At 41.5% G+C, this 6,000-nt stretch overlaps 1 protein-coding gene across 11 annotated transcripts in view; it reads left to right on the top strand.

Annotated features, from left to right (window-relative positions):
• Positions 1 to 2,720: 2,720 nt before the first annotated feature.
• The window catches only part of LOC132884962 (probable ubiquitin carboxyl-terminal hydrolase FAF-X), a 289,340-nt gene continuing 286,060 nt past the window's right edge, over positions 2,721 to 6,000 (top strand). For 8 of the 11 annotated variants that reach the window (XM_060919101.1, XM_060919095.1, XM_060919100.1 and 5 more), the window contains exon 1: positions 2,722 to 2,957. The gene's annotated coding sequence lies outside the window, so the exon portion shown is untranslated. Of the gene's footprint in view, positions 2,958 to 6,000 lie in introns of all 11 variants that reach the window. The other 3 variants (XM_060919102.1, XM_060919104.1, XM_060919103.1) reach the window with 1 other exon arrangement.

Raw genomic sequence — 6,000 nt, 5'->3', positions numbered from 1 at the left:
GAAATTCAATAGGCGGATTCCAGACCATATTTCACTTGTGATATGGTCTGCTGTTAACCAGACTACTGAAAAACTGGTTTGTTTACCATCTCTGGACTCCATATTGACCTCAGTGGGTCATGTATGCTTCTCTGTCACAACCAAGAACAATAATCGCAATATTTGCACACTATTCCAGACAGATATATATATTGAACCCTCTGTGGAATATACTGTATATATATGAACCCCTCTGTGTGAACTGGAGCAGTGTGTGTGGAACCTCCCATACAGATACCTCCTGACAAACAAAGTAAGGGAGGTGTCTTTCAAACTGATTCATAGATACTATCCTGCCAAGCATTATGTGCTTAAGTTTAAGAGAGACATTTGTGTGGACTGTTCACTGTGCGAGACGGACCCGGAAACAATAATGCGCCTGTTCTGGCAATGTCCTTTTACCATCACATTCTGGACAGAAATAATCTGGTACATTACAGCCAAGCTTGACTCTGATTTTTCTCCGTGTTGGAAATATGTACTGTTTGGTTTCCATAACAACAAAAGCAAAAAACAGAGTTTATATATATATATATATATATATATATATATATATATATATATATAAAAATTTGTTGATCATTTTAGGAAAATACCATATTCATAAAGCCAAGTTTAGTCGTTCAAAACCTCCCATACAGATACCTCCTGACAAACAAAGTAAGGGAGGTGTCTTTCAAACTGATTCATAGATACTATCCTGCCTTCGAAAAGGAAACTGAACAGTATATCAAGATCATCTCCGACTCTAAAAACAAGAAAGCTGCTAAAACTTCATTTGTGCTCATTATTTAATGTCTTTATTTGAAACACCCCCGACTCTTGGTTTGTTGTGTGTATTAATAACTGTATTTGTATTTTGTTACTGTTATTTTCAATAAAGATTTTTTTAATGCATGAACATATGTAGGCTTAAAAAAAGCTCTCTTTGCAAAATTTGCATCCAAAGTTGCAATTTTCTTGCACTTTATGACAGCCATGACCGGGTCCCCATTCTCCTCCTCTTTTTTGAATTGTTTTCCCCAATCACATAATCAGCGCTACTGCAAGGGCTCATTATTGCTGAGTTTCATTGTTTAGCGGCGCAGAAGGAAGACGCACGCTGATGACGTTTTATTCTTGAATCGTCACTTGCGTTGTAACCTGTAGGTTTTTAAATCATCGTACAGGCTGTATACATCAAATCTGATGTCCCCAAGTTTATTAGATCCATGTTGCACAATGTTAGCCTGGGAAATCCCATGCTGCTTTGCACAATCGTTCCGATCTGAAAAGACAGCATGGAAACTATGGTCTAAAGGCCAATTTATGCTGACAACCCAGTCCTCGCAGACGGCGCCGCAGATAGCGTCTGCGTAGCCCCCCCACCTTCGCAGACGCTCTGCGCGCACCTCCCAAAAATTGTGACCACCGCAGAAGCCTCGCAGACAGCGTCGCAGACAAGAGGGCTCTGATTGGTCCACTCTACAGCCGCTGTACACGCACTTCCGCTTCCCTACTTTCCCGGTTTGTTTTGTTTTCACAACCGCCATTTTTAAAAACACGAGCGAAGATGGAGCAGCACGAAGAGCGGTTGATCGAGGAAGTACGTACATCTATACGACTCCAGTTCTAGTCATTATAAGTAACCGGAGGATAAACACTCCACTAACCACACCCACCAACTACTCCTAGCGATTTCGCGACTTCGCACCCCCTTGCATTGTAGCGGTGAATAACATCACGCACGCCTATTACTCCCTGCTCAACGATAAATTATAACTGTCTGCGAAAAGCTATCTGCGAAAGCCTTGTCGCAAGAGGATGCAGAGGCCTTAAAGGCTCGCCTGAGTTAGGGAGCCAATCAAAGAGTGGGGAGGGGTGGAAAGACAGTGACACGTACTACTCGACAAACGGAAGCTTTTAGTTTATTTGGGACTGTTTACGGATCACATTTAACATGGCGGCGAGCAATACGAACCAAACTTTCGATCAAGCTTTAGACACTGTTCTGAATAGTTTAGAGCGAAAGTTTGTTTTAAAAAAAGAACAGCGTTTGGGGTTACAGTCTCTCGTTGACACGAAGACAGATGCCTTTGCCTTGCTCCCGACAGGGTTTGGTAAGGTTTGGCCTCTTCGTCTTCTTCGTCGCTCTAACTACGTCACCGGGTACAACTGCCATGATTGGCCATGGGCTACGTATACGCCAAATGATAGACATTCGCAACGTCCAATAAACGGCCGTTGACAATCGTAAACCATACCTCCCCTACGAGAAATTCAATAGGCGGATTCCAGACTATATTTCACTTGTGATATGGTCTGGTGTTAACCAGAGTAGCACGATGTGGCTCGCAATTAACTAATGCGATTCCTAAAACCTCACAGTTTGTTGGCGCCATCAGACAAAAACACAGCACGTTCAAAGCATCGGAAGAAAATTGTAAAAGTAGCATACAATGCGTTATCTCCATATCGGTGCCAAAACGGCGGTCATCTTAATATAAAACAGCGGAGTTACTGTAATAATAATAATAATAATAAATAACGGGGAGAATAGTATTGTCGGTGTGGTCTGCACGGACAAAATAAATGCATGCTACTAATAAGTATGCACGCTATAAACAATGGTTTAACAATTAATCCCATGAGTTTTAGTACGTGTTGTGTCTGTTCATTGCAGCCGCCATATTTAGCTATATTGCTGATGACTGGCTCTGAGACTGAATTGTTAAGCTCGACTAGTGGCGTTAGCGGGGCTGCTGGTGACGCAGGAAAATCACTCACAAATTCACGGAAGGAAGAGCATCTTAAGACCATGATGTATACACTGGAAGTCTTATTAAGAACACGTTATTGATGCTTTAGGTTGTGTGTTCTAGAGAAAGGAAAAACGTGCCTGGATTAACGGATATAAGTAAATCGTATCTTATTTCTGGGTAAGTAATGTTTACGTGCTGCTGATACTATCCAATATTTTCTGTGCTGTCGAGAGTACAGCGTGTTTGCTAGTTTTATGTCATGCACATATTATATGATATATGTAGGCAGCATAGACAGGTAAAATGTCAACATCATAACATTATGTTTAAGTTCGTTTCAGGTCCTAGCAGAATTAACAGTTAACGGGTGTAGAAGCCGGTCCGGTTGTCTGCATTTTTGTTTAAAGCAAAATGGCTGACACCTTTGTAGACCAATCTGCTCGATAATAACTATACGAAATAGCACTATGCCTTTTGAAACAAATGCAACTGTTATTTTAAATTCAGTTGTAAGATGTAAGACAACTGGCACGTCAGATTTGAGGATGCTAATACAAACACCGCTAGCTAACATTGTTGTGGCCGGCGAGCGAGGACAGCGCCATTACTAAAGTGTAACCACTTGCATGTTAGCCAGGCAGTTAACTAGGCCAAAACGACTACACAACTGTCTAACCAGGCCGCGACTGTATATTACCAGCAACTTTAGGTTATAAACATTGATGCACACAAAGGCTGGGTTTTCCTTAACAAGATAGCAGTGGGTTTTGTGTAATTCCTGTGCAAATTGTTCATAACGGTTGTATTTGAAAAGTTTTTATAAACAAAACTAAGCTATTAGTTGTGACATTGATAGTTTACGGGCTAGATTTTCTTGATTAGCTAAGGTGCTAGGTATTTAGGAATCTGTAGCGTCTTATGAAAGTTAAATTAATGTTACACGGCACTTAAACGAGTGTATATTTGGGTTTTGTAACACCATACAAAAACATAAGTCGCCCGTTGTGTACATGTTGGAGGCGTCGCTAGCTAGGAGAGCTGTGGGCGAGACTGTCGAGACCTGTAACTCTCAGCCTGATGATGTATGCGAGTTACTGACAGTAAAGTAGTAACATGATCTCTTGTGATTCTGAGGTAGGAAGCACGAATAACGTTCGCTCAGTTTTTCCCGTTTCATATGTTTGCTAGGATAAGATGACAGTTATCCGAAATTATTCCCTATAAATAGCGAAGTGATAATGGCGATTCTGTACCCACTGGGTGAAATTTGGACACTGACCATAAATAGTTCATTGTGGAGTATCATGAACTGACCAGAAGCCTCCACAAGGTGTGCAAAATGACACAACTGTCAATATTGCATTATCGCTACGTTCACACTGCAAGGCTTAATGCTCAATTTCGATTTTTTTGTGAAATCCGATTTTTTTGTGAGGTCGTTCACATTAACAAATATATGCGACTTGTATGTGATCCTCAGTATGAACAAAAAGCGACCTAAAAGTGTTCCGCATGCGCATTGCAGGATACGACGACGTCACACGCAGTGAGCATGGCCAGTGTTTACGGAAGTAAAACCGCCCGGTTGCGGTATGACCCATCCAATCTAGGTTGAATAGCTGCATCCCCCCAAATGGAAATCAGCTCCCTAACCTCTGCGTCCTTCCATTGAGAAGATTCAGAACCTTCACAGCCCGAAGCGTCCCTCGCATTGATGTCATGCGCAGGGGCGCAGATACGTTTTTTGAACTGGGAGGGACAAAAAACTGGGGGGGGGGGGACAAAGCTGCCAGCAAACCAACCCCAACCCCGATATGCCTGTCAAACTTGTTGTTAGTAACCATAGCAACCAAGCTCGAGCTCGCAACCTGTGCAGTCTGCGCAGCTCAACCAACCGAATATCAGTCTTTGTTTTATGTGAGTTGTTGCAACTATGTATACACTGCTGTGCACCTCAATAAACCAAATGGTAATTAGTCTTTTGATTTTTCCGTGAGGTTTGCCTTATACAAAGAAAGACAGCATAGACGGTTTTTCTTCCCTATAAGTGGGGGGGACCGAACGAGGTGAATTTAAATCTGGGCAGGACGAGTCCCACCCTCTATCTGCGCCCGTGATTATGCGCCATGGTGTTGTAACTTTTTTTGAGAGACCCGCCGCCTACTTCAGCGCAGAATAGTGATGTTTGTGGCTTGTTGATGACGTGTAAGTCGGATGAATGCGACCTGGCAGTTCAGACTGAAGTCGCATATGAAAAGAGCGGATAGGAATCGGAATTAGGACCACATATCCAAACGGCCTGGGTCGGATTTGAAAAAATCGGCTCTGTGTCGTTCATATTGTCAAAAAAAGATCGGATACAGGTCACATATGGGCGAAAAGATCGGATTTGAGTCACTTCAGCCTGCAGTGTGAACGTAGCCTATATGTTGAATAGTTCAGAGTAGGGATGTCAAACTCTAATTCTGTCTGGGCCATATCAGCATATAATTGTTTTTCAAAACTTAACATATTCTGTTGACCAATAACCTAGGCTCTCGCATTAGAATAGAAGGTTTCTAGGAAAAAGCAGGGTTCCCCCTGGGTTCTGAAAAATATTCTCCACTTTTTTCCCTTGAAAAATAAAGTCCAATAAGTATTCTTCACTCTTTCTTAGTCAGTATTTTTTTCTTAGTTACTGACTTATCAGTGTGGACTTGATACAGGTTTATACCAACCAAACTGGCACAATTCAAATATTTGTACAGATTTGGGCTCCACTCCAGTATTGTATTTTATTTATTTATTTGGCCTTTTATTTTTCCAGGAAGGTCCCATTGAGATACAATATCTTTTCTGTCAGGGAGTCCTGGCCACGATAGGCGGCAAAAAGTTATAAAGACCATAACAGAAGATGCACACTACAATAAAACATCCAGTTTAAAAGGAAACAAAGAATAAAGTAAAAACATAGTGGAGGGTACAGTTAAGTATAGGTAATCATATGGGGCCGAGTAAAATTAAGGATTAATTTCATGAGTGATTTCGAAGTTTTGAAATTGCCCGAGTCGCAAAGCGACAAGGGCAATTTCAAAACTTTGAAACCACGAGTGAAATTGAGCCTTAATTTTACGAGGAACCATACAATTACTTGTTTATAATATATAGGGCCAAATTCATACTTTGGAAGTCATTCAAGTTCACAACATTTGTCATTCACGTTTTCTGAAGCAATCAGGGC

This window comes from Neoarius graeffei, chromosome 4, assembly GCF_027579695.1.
Source record: "Neoarius graeffei isolate fNeoGra1 chromosome 4, fNeoGra1.pri, whole genome shotgun sequence".
NCBI lineage: Eukaryota > Metazoa > Chordata > Actinopteri > Siluriformes > Ariidae > Neoarius > Neoarius graeffei.
Note: the sequence above shows the minus strand (reverse complement) of the source record. Positions and strands in the feature narration are given on the sequence as shown.